Raw genomic sequence first — 16,683 nt, 5'->3', positions numbered from 1 at the left:
TTTAGCCACTTTTAAGGTAATATCTGGTTTCCTGTCTTCAATTAAGTATTTTAAGTAGTAATCATCAGTTCTGCTTGGGATAATATCATGGCATTGTTCCAGAAGATTGCTGTTGCATCATGATGGTGGCACAGCACCTCTGTCAGTGTCACCTTGCATCTCTGACTATTGTAAAAAGGTAAAGGTACCCCTGCCCGTACGGGCCAGTCTTGACAGACACTGGGGTTGTGCGCCCATCTCACTTAAGAGGCCAGGGGCCAGCGCTGTCCGGAGACACTTCCGGGTCACGTGGCCAGCGTGACATCGCTGCTCTGGCGAGCCAGAGCCGCACACGGAAACGCCGTTTACCTTCCCGCTGGTAAGCGGTCCCTATTTATCTACTTGCACCCGGAGGTGCTTTCGAACTGCTAGGTTGGCAGGCGCTGGGACCGAGCAGCGGGAGCGCACCCCGCCGCAGGGATTCGAACCACCGACCTTTCGATCGGCAAGTCCTAGGCGCTGAGGCTTTAACCCACAGCGCCACCTGCGTCCCATCTGACTATTGTAATAAGCAGTTAATATAGGATTAGTTTATTTTATTTTTTGCTGAAAGGAAGCATAGAAGTGTAGTTTTGCTCACTGGCTTTACACACAGTGCAGCTGTAGCTACATTTCATCAAGCTGATATCTATTCAGTTGCAACTATATACATATACAGGATCAGGTGCCTGTCTGATAGCACACAAAGCATTAGTAAATAAGTATCACGATGAGTTTCATTCTGTGTTCTATTTTTAACCTTTCACGACCATAGCAAAGGGAAACAGGTGTGAAAACAACTACCGCTTAGGCAGCTCATCTTCATTCAAGCAGGATAAGTGTAAACAGATATGCCTTCCATTAGGGGAAAACCTAATAAAGCCAAATGGCATGAAATCACAAGTATGAGCTCAAGCAGACCAAAATCTAACTCCTTGGGGAGCCTTGTCAGCAATATCCCGTTTCACCTCAAATGGGTGTTATTAAGAATGTGCATTGGGGAGCCACAGAAAAGCAGTATGTAGTGTTAAGTTATGGCAATGCTTCCTGAAGAAAGAGAGAACAGTGTAACAGATTGAAACAAACAGATGTTCCAGACCTGGAGGCAAAGGATAATGTCAGAATTTTATGCTCACAATTTGCAAAGATGCTGAGTGGAATGTACTGTTTCTGATCTATGAAGTTTCTTGTCAGGAAGGGTTCTTCCTAGGTCTGTGTGTGTGGCCCCAGTGCTGTGTTCCTGCCTCACAGCCCTATTCTGCCTAGGTCAGGGGTAACAAATGTGGTGCCTCCAGATGTTGTTGGACTCCAACTTCCATCAGCCACAGGCAGCATGGCCAGTGGTTAGGGATGATGGGAATTGTAGTCCAACATCTGGAGAGCACCCTGTTGACTGCCCATGACCTACACACTGGTTCCAGTGCAGTGAATTAACATTTTTGTTATGCTATCCATCTATCCACAAACTTCCAAGTTTGCTGAAATATTTACTGAGAACAATACATCTTCAGAAGTTATACCTCTCCCCATAAGACAATGACTTTGTCACAATTTGAGATTTTTCCTAAATAATTTTCATAAAGAAATTTCATAGAGGAATTAGGACTAGTCTGACACACTTGGCCATCAAGTGTTGATGCTGCTACTAGGCCAACAATTGTCAGGTGATACAAGGAGCCAATAGGATTCTACCTGGCCTATGGAGAACCTTTAAAATATTATAGGATCTGTGACAGAGTACTGCCATAGTTAACTTAATGGATAACTTGTGTCAAAGAATTACAGACAACTCCCAATTTACCCCGACCCATTCTGCCCCTTTTTGTGATGTTCCTGTGACTTCTTGGGTCACTTATGGGTTTAGAGTGATGTGTGTGTGTGTGTTTGTGTGTGGTTGCACTCATATCGGACTCACCTAAAATAATTGCTTCCTTTAGTCTTAAAAAACCCAGCAAACTTCAGTGTCTAAACATTAAATATATCCCTGCAGGTATCAGACTGGGACAAGAGTTCCTCCAGGGATGCCCTACTATTAGGCAGAGTGAGGTGGTGGCCTTAAGTGGTAGCTGTAAGTTGTAGATAGCAGTGGCCATCTCCCTGATGACTGGGCTTTCCCATTCTCCTGAGCCAGTGGCAATATTGGTTGTTATTGGCCTGGACTGGTCTGATTTGCCTAATAATATATGTTAAATATGTGTACCTACTTAGATGCAGCAGCTTTGGTTCAGAATACAAGCTTTCCTCCAAAGAGTGATACCATTTTAACAGAAATGTAATCCAAATAATTTCCAGTGTGACAAACAAGCAGATCTTGGATTCATGTGGCCCTTTGTGTGTGTGTTTTTTGGGGGGTGGGAATCCCCGGCTGATTTTTGCAGACTCTCTGTTTTTCCTCTCAGCTGTTTCCTTTCAAACATGTTTAAAATAGCTGACTTGGGCAGTGTTTGGTTTGGGAAGAAAGGTTTCTGTAACACTAGAGCCTCTAGTGGCCACGTTTGCACAGTGCACCTTATTTTGTCTCGGCTTCTTGTCATACACTATATTTTAGAGTGAAGAAAATTAAAGAAAAGGAGGCCCATATGACTAGTAGAGATTATGAGCAGGGTTGTCTGCCCAAGGGCCACATCAGCACCATACAATTAAAGCACTGTTATACCCCATTAAAAATCATGACTTCCCCCAAAGAATCCTGGGAACTGAAGTTTTTTAAGGCCGCTGAGAGCTGTTAGGGACCTATTATCCTCAGACAGCTACAATTTCCAGAAGTCCCTAGGAAGGGAGATTGATGGTTAAACCACTCTGGGAATTGCAGTTATGTTGAGAGAATATGGAGTCTTCTTACAACTCTCAGCCCCCAGTCCCCTACAGTCCCCAGGATTCTTTGCAGGGAGCCATGACTGTTTATAGTTGTTTGCCACTGGTTTAAATGCATAGTGCAGATGGGACCCAAGTCCAGCTTAAACAAAAGAAAAAGAACCCTGAGAAGGGAGGGCAAGAGAAGTCTTGAAGTTGCCCATCAACAGTACTTGGACAGCGCACTGTTCACAATTCTCCCCACTATGGGGAGGTATAATGTATTACTTTAAAATCATAGTCATCCTCTATCAATGTGCATTTCACATGGCAGAGTGTGGTTGAGTTCATGTCCAGCTTACTGGTTTCCCACAGGCTGGAAGGGCAAACAGAGGACTGCACACTGCAACATTTAGTGTGGTAACAGAACCCTAGACTAGGTGGGCCATTGGCCTGATCCATGCACCACCACCACCTCAGGTGGCTCAGGGAAGCCCTGGAAGGTGGCGGTGGGGAAAAAATGAGTCCAGAGAGGAGCAGGCAGTGGCAGCAGCGGTCCTGTTCTTTCCAGGCAGCACATGGGTGACAGGCACAGGAGTCAGTGAGTGGCGCACTCTTCGCGGGTCCAGGTCTGTCACCTCTCTGCAGCCCATCACCTGAGCTAATGAGCCTAATGGGTGGGCCAGCCCTGATGCTGAACCATTGCCAGTGCTGAAATCAGATTTGGCTGACTGGTCAGTTTTTTGTACATGGAATGAGAGGAGGCACCATCTTGTCATTCACCTGAGGTAGCGAAATGTCTCGGGATGGCCCTGAAATGAGCCTTGTTTCTCTCCTAAACTTTGGAGTGCTGTGAAGATGAAGCTCTTTATGGAAGGAAATATGAGAAGGCAGTAAGCAAAATGCCTTGCCATGATCTCCCCCCTTGTTATGGCTGGTGTGTGTGTGTGCATTTGTGGTGCATTACTAAGAATTCATGGGAGGGACGGAAAATTGTCCAATAGTCTCTTCTGATAAATTTCAACTTGCTTAATGTTGAACAAAACACATTGGTTAGCTCATATTGGTGAATGAAGGAAACTGTAGACCAAGGGAGGAGAACTGGCAGGAGTAAGGGCTAGGTCTATATTATTCAAATAACAATATTGAATAAAAATAATATTAAACAATATTAAAACTAGATCAACAGGTGCACCCAGAACTCTCCACCCTACATGTAGATCGTAAAAACTGTGTATGTGGGGGGGATTTTCCTGAATATTTTTGTGGGGTAGGGGAGGAGAGGAGAGGAAAACAAAAATTACAGGCATAGAATAACAGATGGAGGGAAGGAGCAACCTCCAAATAATTTGGAGAGAGTTGGCTTTGAAGATGGGACACCCAGGTTCAAATTTCACCCAACCCCCTCTCCACATTGTGATCTGCAGCAGTTGTAGCTTTCAGTCAGCTTGTGCTGAGTGCTAACTTCCAGTTATGTCAGTACACAGGGAGGTGGTTTTGTGTGTTCATGCAGTGAAGTGTATACAGCACTGGTGGAAAACCTCTGGCCTGCAGGCCTAATGAGGCCACTAGATCTCACTATTTGGCCTGCTGGGCTGTTTTGATCAAGTCACACATCTGATGTCATATTTGCTGTCAGGTGTGGGGGCATGGAGACGTAGCTTTGCTGGGCTGTGCCCTTGCAAGCACTGTCGATCAGCTGATTACAGCAGCTCTTACAAAGGCACTGGCTGCTGTCTTTCTGAGCACCCATCTTTTCCATTCTAGTTTCAAAAAAATTGCAGATACGTCAACAAACCTCTTCCTTGCTCTGGGCCTTTGTGAGTATGGGATTCTGGCTTAGAAGAGCAAACCTCTTACAACTTGATTTCCGAGCTGAGTCTGGTAATCAGGGCAAGGAGCTGGAAAGCGATGGAAGAACAGCACTGATGAAAGAACAATGGTAAAAGGACAACACTAGGTCTCTATTCAGATAGTCAAGCAGGACTAAGTGTTGTTGTGTGGAGTCCTCTGTTCAGTGTTCCAGCCAGCCATGCCCTCTTCAATACTTCATTCCATCCTCTTCCATGAAAGATTTGAAGGCTGAGGATAAAAGATTGAACAATTATCTAGGTTTCCCCCCATTTTCCTCCATTTTCTTCAGGCCTTCACATCCCTATCTCCTACCCAGGTTTCTGCCCATCCCCCCCCAGCATTCTGTGGGCTGTTTCAGAGAGTCCCTCCCTTAGGTTTTTGTATTTTAGCACACTTTAATGCTCCCCCGAACCTGCTGATCTATCTCTCTTGTGCTTGGATGGTGCTAGTTTGGCTGCATATGCAGCAACATTCACCTCAGGGAATCAGAAATAAAGGGAATAACTTGAAGATATTGTGATAGCTTGTTTGCATTTAATGCAGCTCAGACCCCCACTGACGTCAATGAGATCACACTATCAACCTGTGTTTTTAGCCTGCTTACGTCTGAGAGCTAGTGACTGACTTGAGTCCTCAGGTTTCAGAGCTGACAAGACTGACAACGTGCTTGATGTCCCCAGTGGTGAAAAGGTCATAGATCACACACCCCACTTTAAATGCTGCCCTTTTCCATATTCATATTATGTATAGTAATTGGTGCTTTTTCTCCTTCCTAACCTATCACAGTTTATATGTGAAAGGTCATAGACAGCATAGATGTTACAGATGAACTGCCAGAACATGATACTTGGCTAATGTAAGGGATGTCCTTAATGCTGCCTTCCAAATGTGTCAAGTGCTGTCTGCGCAAATAAAGACAGCATCTCAGTCTGGGATTAAATGATCAGGTACATGCAAGTTTCAAGGAACATGCCACGAATCTGAAAATCACTAACTTGGCAAGTAAAGAATTGGATGTCCGTGGCTGTTTGTAGAACCAACTTCACAAAGGTGTTGGTAGAGTAACAAGTTTAGAGCTCCCTGGCAGGGCTCTCAAATCACAGGCCTGTAGCAGGGTATTTCAAGGGAAGAGAGGAAAGAGGGATTCTGGGCTGTACTTAAACGTGCAGTGTTAATTCACTGCAGCTATAAAATGGCCACTCATTCTTCAGGAATAATGCTGCCAACTTATATTTGTGTAGAGCAATGTCTATGTTTTTTTTAATGGTAAATATATTATTTTAGTTGTATTTTATGTTTTAATCCTGTATACGAGCTACATTGGGAGAGCATGCCCAGAAAAAATAGCATAAAAATACTGGAGACTAATTAAATAGTGAATGATGGCTTTGATCGAAATGCTTCTCCCTTTGTGCCTGCTTATTGCCCCAAAAGGAAAGCTTCTGTTGGTGTTAGCAGAAACTTTTCTCCCAGAGCGAATGAGTGGCACAGTTTGTAACCCTGGAGTCAGATTCCTCGTCTTCAGGGGGTGAGGACAAAGACTCTGAAGCAGAAGGGGAAGGACATGCAGGACCACCACCAGAAGCATATCTACTGGGTGAGTCATTAGCGCCTGTGCCACAGGCTGAGCATGTAATGTTGCCGTTCTCAGATTTGGTGGACTCTCATGGCAAAGACCCAGTCAGACCAGAGGGTCCCCTGATCAGTTACAGTAGAAGAATACTAGAGAAGGCTGGGCACTTTGAAGTGAAGCTGAATCTTGCAACACAGGTGGTGCTAGTAATCAGGCTGTCGCTGGTTTTGCTCCTATAGAAGGGCTCCGTTTCAGCTTGTTTCTTGTTGGAACAACCAGCCTTACCTTGCCCTTGCCTGAGATCGGTGCTCACCATATCAAGCACATGATGCTGCACTTCAGATTGGGACTGCTATACAGCAAAAGGCTAAAGCCTTACCCCTTGCCATGGAACTGCTCCCCACCCCTGCACTGGCTGCTATTTAATTTTTAAAAACCACACAAGGGTTAACAAAATGATTAACACCATGTCTAGTTTGACCTTCAGTGACAACTGACCTCAATGAACCCTGAGTATAAGAGAATATCTTTCTGATCAGGATTCAGGTGGAGGTATCCATGGCCCACTCAGGGCTGGGCAAAGATATTTTGCTGCCTGAGGCAAACAAGCTGCCCATGTACAAAAGCACTTTGACACTGGCAACAGGTAGTTTACGCCCAGTGTAGCTGAGCACTGCAGGCTAGCCCACAGGGTGCAAGGCAGGGCATGCAGCACACAGTACTCTGCCCCTCAGCATCTGCCACCTGCCTAATGGTAGGGCTGGCCCTGGTCCAAGTCACTTCCCATCCCCATTATCAAAAGTCAGTCAAATCCATGCTATAAAACCCCCCACAAAAACATTTTATGCTGTCTTTGAAATATCTGCATGGCTGTGACAGGTTTCAGGAGGTAATTGATTCCCTCTGTACATCTCTCCCACACTACCATTAAACGCATTTAGATCCACCCATTGGCTTGTTGTTGTCGTAGAGGCCTGTGTGGTGCAACGATGGAGATAATGACATGGTGCATGGCTCATTGTCTTCTTTAGCTTCCAGCCAAGCAAGCTGTGGCCAGTTGGGTTATATATAGAGACAATTAAGATGCCGGATTCTTTCAACCACTGGATGTAAGAAAACAGATCCTATCTCACACCACTGAAAAATACTTCAGTGAAAAAATACAGGTGCTTTCTTCACCAGACCCCAAACCTTTCCTTCAGCGAGATAATAGTAATATAAATATGCACACACGTGCACACACTAGTAGTGCTAGGCTTTGACACTCACTAACTTTTTGACCCAGTCAACTCAACCAAATATTATTTTACTGTGTTAGCTTCATCCAGCAAACTTGCTTTTGAATGGGTCACTGCTGAGACTTTGCTTGCATGTTACCTGATGTGCCTGCTCTATGGTTGCTCTAACAACCTGGTGGATAGCATGTCAATTTTTATTTAGCTAAGAACAAATGATAAATACTATAACTGAGATCCACATTTAGTTGCCACTGCTCAGGAATGATCTATAAACAAATCATGAGAGAGTGCTGTGTGAGAGCCTCATGGTGGTATATAGCTGTGAACTTGAATTCTACCATTTATTAACTTCTAATAGCAGAAAAGTTGCTGGCTATTCCTAGTAGAAGCAAATTCCATATCCTGCATTATTAAGTAACCTCTACAACACTAAAACACGTATTGAGCCTGCAAAAGCAAGGAAGGAGGTCTTTTACTGTAGTGTAGGGGTTAACATATATTTCCAGCAGATTGCATCCTATGTACCATGCTAGTAGCAACCTTCATGCCCACATGGGGCAGGAATCGTCAGAGTGGTAAGCTACCCTAACCAAGTATGTTGAAGATATCGGCATGCTACCTCTGTCCATTGCCCATGGGATATCCAAAGCACATCTCCTTGGGCAGCTTTCTCCTTTACTTGTTCTTCCTCTTCCTTGATCTTCATGGGTTTGTTCCTCCTTTACACACCATGTGAAAGGAAGAAGTAGACCATACCCACAATTAATCTCCCGTGGTTCTCTTTAGCAACCGCTCTGTTCGTACTGTTTGCATGGTATACTGTAAAAGTCCACACATGCCGTGCAAATTGTGTATGGGGATCTCAGCAGGAAGAACATTGACAAATGATAACACATGCACAGTCTCTTGACTTTGAGTCAGGAATAGACAGATGCACTCTCTTCCCTGTAGACTTGATGAACAGTGACAATATATACGTACCTGTGCTTTTGTGTGTTTAGGACAAAGAACAATGAAGGGAAAATGAAAAGATATGCATAATGAAGCCAGAAGGTTTAAGTGGGTATTTACAAGACTAAGCAGAGATTTATGAAAAATAAGCATTTCCTTTTGAGTGACTGCTGGCTATGATTTTTTACAAGAAAGATGAATGATTCATGACAGAACAAGAACATGTACAATCACAGCCTAATAATTGTGTGCATAGTCTGTTTGCATTTACAGGACCACATTAAGTTAATGGGTTCTAAAGCTGATTCTTCAAATGATTAGGAATAAAGATTTGCTTTCTGCTTGATGTCAATGCTAGTATTAATTTCGCTGCAAAGCCAATGTATTGCATAGAAGTAGTTAAAGGGAATTGCATATTGTTATGACCTTGCTATTCTGTTGTACCAAGTGAAGGGAGAGAGCTTGTATAGCATACATTGATGCTGAACAACAGATGTATCCTTGGTGGCCACTGATGTTAATCTCTTTCACATTGTAGAAGGCACCTTGGTGCCATATATACTTTCAAGGTGAAGGCTGAAAGAATTGTATGTTGTGAATTTGGTTCCAGATTTAATCCCTGGCCAACTGATCCAAATGTCTGTGCTTATTTTGTGTCACAAATGCTGCCACCTACAAGGATTCACCTGACAGACCCAGGTGGGGGGGAGTCTTAAAACCCATTATTGTCTTCTTAATATTATTAATAGATAACATTATCTTCTAAATATCAGAAAGGACTCGGTCATTTACAGCTTTCAACTTGTTGCAATAGTGTAGTGAATTGTTACACTGCCATCTAGTGACAGAAGATTCCAGGATGTCAGATGCCTACTATTTTATGCTCTACTACTGCTTGTTGAGAATAAGGGTTAGTAAGGTATAAGGCAATGCAAACAAAAACTGCATACCAGTGAGAGAGTAGACGTTATTGGACTACAGCTCCCATCACCCCTGACTATTGGTCATGCTGGTTGAGGCTGATAGGAGTCTAACAACCTTCTGGAGGACATTGTATTGCCTCCTCCTGCACTGGGCAAACTATCTCACAGCCTCAGCCCCACTCCCAAAAACCTTGGAGAGGAGTTGGACTTAGGCAGCTTTGGGGAGTCAGGGACCTTCAGTCTTAGCAACTGCTTCATGGGGGAGATGAGTCGCTGTGCTCATGACACTCCTGTGCAGATCTTGTTTTTGTTAATAAACTCCAAATTACTGCAATAGTGAAATAATAATATTTATATAGTGCATTTCAAATGTTTGAAGCATTCAGTGGCGTAGCGTGGGGGGTGCAGGGGGGGGCGGCTGCACCGGGCGCAACATGGGGGGCGCACTTGCACTCGCAGCTCTCTGCCCCCACCTGGCTCGAGTGCTAAAATCCATGGGTTAGGGGGCGCAAATTACTTGCCTTGCCCCGGGTGCTGACAACCCACGCTATGCCACTGGAAGCATTTCAAATATACTATGCGTGATGCCTACAGGAGTCCTCTCAGGTTTTCCCCAAGCTTTCTGAGACTGTGCCTCTTCCCCAGCTGGACCCTTCTCCCTCTAACCACTCATTGTCATTCTACCACCAACCCCCATGCTCTGAGCCTTCTTCCCTTGGGGTTCCTCAGCTGCTGTCTCCTACCACTCCTCTGGATCCAACCGGTCTGTGACATCAGGCTATTTCTAGGGTTCCCATACATCCAGAATTTCCCAGACATAGCTGGAATACTGTAGTTGGAAGCAGTGTCTGGGCGGAAATCGTTGAAATATCAGGTACGTTTCTCTATCCTCCATTCATATAAGCAAGAGGCATCATGGGAGTTCAAGGGTACCTTCCAACCAGACACAAAGGGGTGTGGCCCAGGGAGAATTTTTAGGGCCAAATAAACAGGTCTGGAATGCCACATTTAGCTCCTGGCTTGAGTTTTGCCTCTCCTAATTTACATCACCTTAACAGAGTCACAGTTGCCTGACCCCTTTGTGTCATGGTCTGCATTGGTTAGGCAAATCAGTGACATGATGCTGATGGTTTAATTCACTCATCTGCCACAGGATGCTGAGTGCTTTAACCAGGGTAACCTGATGCATACCCGCCAACATTTCTCCAATGAAAATAGGGACGTCCCATTCAATAATGATAATTTTCCTATTTATACCCCACACATCTTACTGGGTTCTCTCAGGCACTCTGGGCAGCTTCCAACATATATAAAAACATAATAAAGCATTAAACATTAAAAAAACCTCTATACAGGATTGCCTTCAGATGGCTTGGTGGTTGGATAACTCCATACCCTCCAACATTTCTCCAATGAAAATAAAGACACCCTAAGGAAAAGTCATGCTGGCCACATGACCCAGAAGCTGTATGGCGGCTCCCTCAGAGAATAAAGCGAGATGAGCGCCGCAACCCCAGAGTCAGTCACGACTGGACCTAATGGTCAGGGGTCCCTTTACCTTTAAGGAAAAGTGGGACATTCTGGATCAAATCAGAAACTGGGATGGCTTCTCCAAATCAGGGATGTCCCTTGAAAATAGGGACACTTGAAGGGTCTGCAGATGAGTCAAATAGCTCAGGAGGGTGCACTTTGATTTGGTGGTAATAACTAAATGCAATGCATTGCTATAAATAAAAATATTGTTCGGCAGCTTTTGTTTATCGTTAGGCGCCACACTCGTCGCTGCGGTGCGGGGCCTGCTGATAATTTGTTTTGCAGCTACTCCTAATTAACTATGGTGTCTCTACCTTTTGCCAGGCGCTTTTAAACAATTTCCCTCCTATGCCAGCAACTTGACAGGAAGTTAAGAAAGGAAGCTCGCAAGGCCCAGATTACACATAAAGCCTGCAGGCAGCTGACAGGCAATTATGTCTAATAAGGTGTTATGAAAACCACAGCACAGCAGGTGCAGCAAGGAGGAAGAGACAGCCCCCTGCTGGGTTTGCATAGAGATCAGAAGGAAAGTTAAGGGATAGGAACCGAAAAAGCACATAAAATATGAAGCGCCAAGGAAACAGGACATCCTTAAAGCGGCCGCAACCATTTGTAAAAGGAGAGGTCCCAGGGTTCAAAAATACTAGGATGTTGCATTGGCCAACTCTTAATTCTAGATACGTTTTATTGGTCGGGTCTCCCAATATTATTCAAGGCTCATTTATTTAGGGCTCCTAACCACAATAGTTACTAGTCTGCCTCCATGGTAGGGGACAGTAATATTTCTGAATACTCCTTTTGAAGAGGAGATAGGAGAGATATGATAACCAGCTTTCTTTCTCCTGCTCTGGAGGGTAGGACCTGAACCAATAGATTCAAGTTAAAGGAGATTTTGACTAAACACCAGGAAGAACTTCCTGACAATGAGAGCTGTTCGACAGTGGGAGGTTGTCAAACCTTCCTTGCAGGTTTTTAAGCAGAGGTTGGGTGGCCATCTGTCATGGACACTTTAGTTGAGAATCCTGCATTGCAGGAGGTTAGACTAGATGATCCTTGGGAACCCTTCCAATTCTATGGATATGAGTTGCTCATTTATTTAGGGTTTCACCCATGCGGGCTATGCTCTGCCTCCAAGGTCGGAGGCAGCAATTCTTCTGAATATTAGTTACTGTACTGGAAACCACAGGAGAGGAGAGTGTTGTTGTGCTTGCCTGCTTTCCCACAGGCATCTGGCTGGGCACTGTGAGAACAGGATGTTGGGCTAGATGGGCCATTGGCCTGATCCAGCAGTGATTTTCTTGCGTTCTTATTTTTTTGCGGCCTCTTCAGAGAATGGCAGCTGTGGCCATTTTGTCAGTTTCCATGCACTGGCTGTCCATGTAACAATATGGGCCTGTGCTAGAGCCAGCACAGGTGTGTATCTTGCTGTTGTAAGAGCTCCGAAGGAGGTATACAAAAAAGCATATCCAAACTGATTTTGCATGTGCCATTGATAAATAGATGATCATTAGTGAAGTGAGAGCTCCGGGACAGAACAGGAGGTGCCATGCTCAATCCTTGGCAGAGGTGGGGAACATTTTGTGAGAGCCAGTGTGGTGTAGTGGTTAAGAGTGGTAGTCTCGTAATCTGGGGAACCAGGTTCGCGTCTCCACTCCTCCACATGCAACTGCTGGGTGACCTTGGGCCAGTCACACTTCTCTGAAGTCTCTCAGCCCCACACACCTCACAGAGTGTTTGTGTGGGGGAGGAAGGGAAAGGAAAATGTTAGCCGCTTTGAGACTCCTTAAAGGGAGTGAAAGGCGGGATATCAAATCCAAACTCTTCTTCTCTTCTTCTTCTTTTCAGCATGAAGACTTCATTCCCTTCTGGAGATCACATGCCAATGGTGGGCAGAGCCCAGGGCAAAGGTGGGCGGAGCAATTGATGTGAATATTACCTTCGTGCAATAGGCTAGTTTCTACACACAGTCACATTCGCCTCTCTTTCCACTATCCAGGCAAGCAAGAGGCCTTATCAGAGTTCAAGGGCACATTTCAGCCAGGCAAAAACATTTCATGAGGGCCAAAGCTAGGCCCTGAAAATCCCTGACATGTTCTGGTTTTCAGGTGTAAAAATGGCATCGGGGAATTTTGTGAAATTGGATGTATGGCAGCACGTTGGCAAAAGCAGCTCCAGAAAGCTCAACAACTTTGTGGGTGTCAGGAATTTTACTTTTTCAGATATGGAAACCCCAGCCAAAGCAAGACTGGGAAGGAGTATCACCTGGAGAGAGTCCCCAGGGCCAAATAAAGAATCCTGGAAGGCTGCATTTGTCCCTCGCCTGGACCTGAGGGTCCCAGTCCGAGTTAAAAGCATCAGGTAACATGTACTGGGAAATATTTCTGTTTGAGGCCCCAGAGAATGGCTGTTAATCACAGAATCATAGTGTTAAGTTGTGGGCGAACATATCAGACGACACAGCGATTCTTCCAAAGCAGCTCTTTATTTGTAAGCTGGAACAGAACTGAACTGAGCTCAGTCAGCCTGCTTATATAGAGCTCCAGAACAATGGAACTGTTGCAACTTTCTAAAACTATCCAATCACTGAACGTCACTTTCGATCCTTCATTTGCATAACTATCTACAGTATCCCCCTGCTGGCCCAGGGTGAGAACTTCAGTACATAACACCTAGAACTGTAGTGTTGGAAGGGACCACGAGGGTCATCTAGTCACAAGCATTTGTACAAAGCTCATCTGTTTCTCCCCAGTTCATAATGGTGGTGCATGAATGCTGATTTTGCAGCATGCACGAGCGTTATCACATCTCTCACCTGGAATTTTAGCATAATTAGATAACTGACTATTGAAGTGAGAGTGTCTGCTCTGTGACACCATTGCTTGGACATTCCCTTGGTCTATCTGTTCACATAATCAAGGGTGCAGGACGTTCTAGCGATGTAGCAGAGGACAACTTGGTAGGACACCTAAAGGAATAGGACTTGATGGAATGGTTTAGACAGGAAAGCAGTTACATCAGAGAAGATGTTTAGCATTGCTAAACCATCACTATACTCCTTCATGTAATACTTCACTCAAAAATCATTACATGGAAACGAACAGCATTAATCTCAGCACTGAAAACACTGCCAACTAGAAATTTGTGTGATAATTAGTAGCGCCATCTGGTGACTCCTCCTCAGTATTACAAAGCAACGAAGTATAATATGCTAAGTACCTTGTCTTGTGGCCAGTTCAGGGACCTTGGTAGCCATTGGGCTCAGAGGTTGGTTAGGATCAGGGCCGGATTTAGGTTTGATGAGGCCCTAAGCTACTGAAGGTAATGGGGCCCTTTATATGTCCAGCTGTCATTTGCCAACAACAAATTGTCATTTTTTGTGTTGAATATATGCTATATGGAAATTTATGGACCCAATAGGTATCTAAGGCCATCTGCACATGCAGAATGCAGGCACCCTATATATAGAAATGAGCAAACCAGTGATATTTTAGGGAGCAGGCTAGCAGGCAGGGCCCTTTACTTACATCATAGGAGCCTACAAAACACTTGCTGTATGTAGGTTTTATTTTATTTGTTTTTTATCTTATATTTTGGAAATGTACATCCAGTTTTTTCCTCTTTAAATTTTTTTGGGGCCCCCAAGAGAGTGGGGCCCTAAGCTATAGCTCATTTAGCTTATACAGTGGCACCTCTAGATACAAACAGGATCCGTTCCGGAGCCCCGTTCGCATCTAGAGGTAAACGTAACTAGCAATGGCACATCTGCACACACGCGCATCGGTTTTCGCCGCTTCTGCGTATGCGCGTGACGTCATTTTGAGCATCTGTGCATGCACAAGCGGCAAACCCGGAAGTAACGCACTCCGCCGAGGAGCGCAACTCGAACGTGCTCAACTCAAAGCATATTTAACCCGAGGTACGACTATACATAAATCTGACACTGGTTGGGATGCCTGTGTTAACATTTAGCCTGTGGATGTTTAAATGTACTTTGCAAGGCACCCCTCCCCCAGTTCTTCCTGCAGTAGTTTGAAAGATGAATCATGTATGTTATAGTGGTTGCACACAACTGCTAAAGTAGGGGTAACATGAACATAGTGTTACCAAGGTTGTGCACCACCCCAATCTCTGCCAAGTGGTAGCAGAATTCCAGGGACATCCAGGCACTAACCCGGGGTCTTCTTTCCATTGGGAATCCAGATGCCACAGAGACTTTCGTGTCTTTAAGAAATATGGTGCATTAACAGATATTTACAGCCTGGGTGCAGTTGGAGGAGCTGCAGAGTTTACAGCATTTGCATCTCAAGAGGACTTCGTCCTTCAGCATTGCATTCAGAAGCTCTCTACGCACCGTCTCTGTGCTTCTGCCCCAATATCAGGGACCAGCAGGACGCTGATGAATGTGCACCAGGAGAAGTGGGACTGGAGTCTGATTTGGGAGAGGGAGTCAGAGATTTGTGGTGACCTGTACCAGCCAGGAGGCAACAGTAAGAGGCAGGGGATGCTACAGAGCTGGAGGGTGGAGCACAGGATGGATCAGAAGAAGAGGAGGAAGAGACGAGAAGGACTGGGTGCTTCCTTACCCTCTCCTGTACCACTGCCTCCCAGAACCAGGAGGGGATTGTTTATGCTGTTGACAGATAGGGCCATGATTATTATACTGTAGAATTCATTGCATGGTTAGCTATAGGGTTTGAACTATTGACAGTTTTGTTGGTTATTATGCTCTCAATATGGACCATTTGTCATGTTTTTAAATTGTTCTGGCTTTTGTTTAAGCCACCTTGAGACCTCTGGTATAAGGTAATAGGCAAGTTAAATTAATTAATAAATTACTCATGTACATACACAGCTAAATCTGGATTTATTGAGATACGAAAATAGAAAAAAATGATGTTGTTTATAGTCTGGCCATCAGGAGTGTCTGGTTTCAGAGATTTGTTAATGACTTGTTCCCCCTGTGTGTTCATATAGAATTAGTTTTTTTACATGGAGCCAAAAATTCATAACTATGTATTCATAAACAGCATCTTCCTCAGAAAATCACTAATAATGTAACATTAAAATCCTGAGGGTTGAAAAAGAAAAAAGTCACCAGCTATGTACATGCGACACAATTATACATAAATTAACCAGTAATTCAAAGCATGTTTGGAGAAAAATATATAAAGTCCCTGCAGCTAGGAGAATTATGTTATCTTCACCGCTCTTTTGAGATGACTAAGCTGTCACATTTCTTTGCTACACACTTTTATCTCAGCCTTGCAAGTGCCATGCTAATAAGCGGGCGAGTTCAGCAGCTAATGTGGCACAGGCAGCTGGCATGAGAGTAAAGAAAAATGCTGTAAGCCATGAATATATTATATCACGAAACTATCATTACCAAATGGGAGTTCAGAGGGAGGTGGGTTGCCTCAGAGGGTACTGGAGCATACTTCAAACAGAGCCTGTTTTGGAATTATTCAAACATTTTTTCTCCACAAAAAATTAAATTGTATTTGATTTTTTAAAATGATACATTATTTTAAATACATTAAAAAAATACATTATCCCAAGTGGGGCCTGCAAAAAAGTGTTAATGGTGAGAAGCACTCCCTGCTTAGGGTTCCATTTTCATCGCTACATTCTGCTCCAGAGCCAGTGATGTATAGTGGTTAGAGTATCAGACAAGGACCAGGGAGATCAGAGTTCGAATCCCCACTCGGCCATGAATCTCGGTGGGTGTAGGTGCTGACTCCTAGGGGATAAGGCGCCCCAAATGTATTTTTTGAGGGGGGCTGGAGTGGGGAAGCTTGTAAGG

At 44.4% G+C, this 16,683-nt stretch overlaps 1 protein-coding gene and 1 long non-coding RNA gene across 3 annotated transcripts in view; both read left to right on the top strand.

Annotated features, from left to right (window-relative positions):
- DYNC1I1 (dynein cytoplasmic 1 intermediate chain 1) overlaps positions 1–16,683 on the top strand; it is a 219,519-nt gene that overhangs the window by 9,693 nt on the left and 193,143 nt on the right. The gene's annotated exons all lie outside the window — the stretch shown is intronic.
- Positions 11,937–15,734, top strand: LOC309353544. 2 transcript variants are annotated; one of them, XR_014161927.1, is made up of 3 exons: positions 11,937–12,331; positions 13,086–13,241; positions 15,263–15,734. It is a non-coding gene; the product is annotated as an uncharacterized lncRNA (long non-coding RNA). The 2 variants fall into 2 exon arrangements; XR_014161928.1 differs by lacking the exon at positions 11,937–12,331 and having other exon boundaries at positions 12,728–13,241.

Source organism: Podarcis melisellensis (assembly GCF_964234715.1).
Source record: "Podarcis melisellensis genome assembly, chromosome: 12".
Taxonomy (NCBI): domain Eukaryota; kingdom Metazoa; phylum Chordata; class Lepidosauria; order Squamata; family Lacertidae; genus Podarcis; species Podarcis melisellensis.
This window is presented reverse-complemented; position numbering and strand designations above follow the sequence as displayed.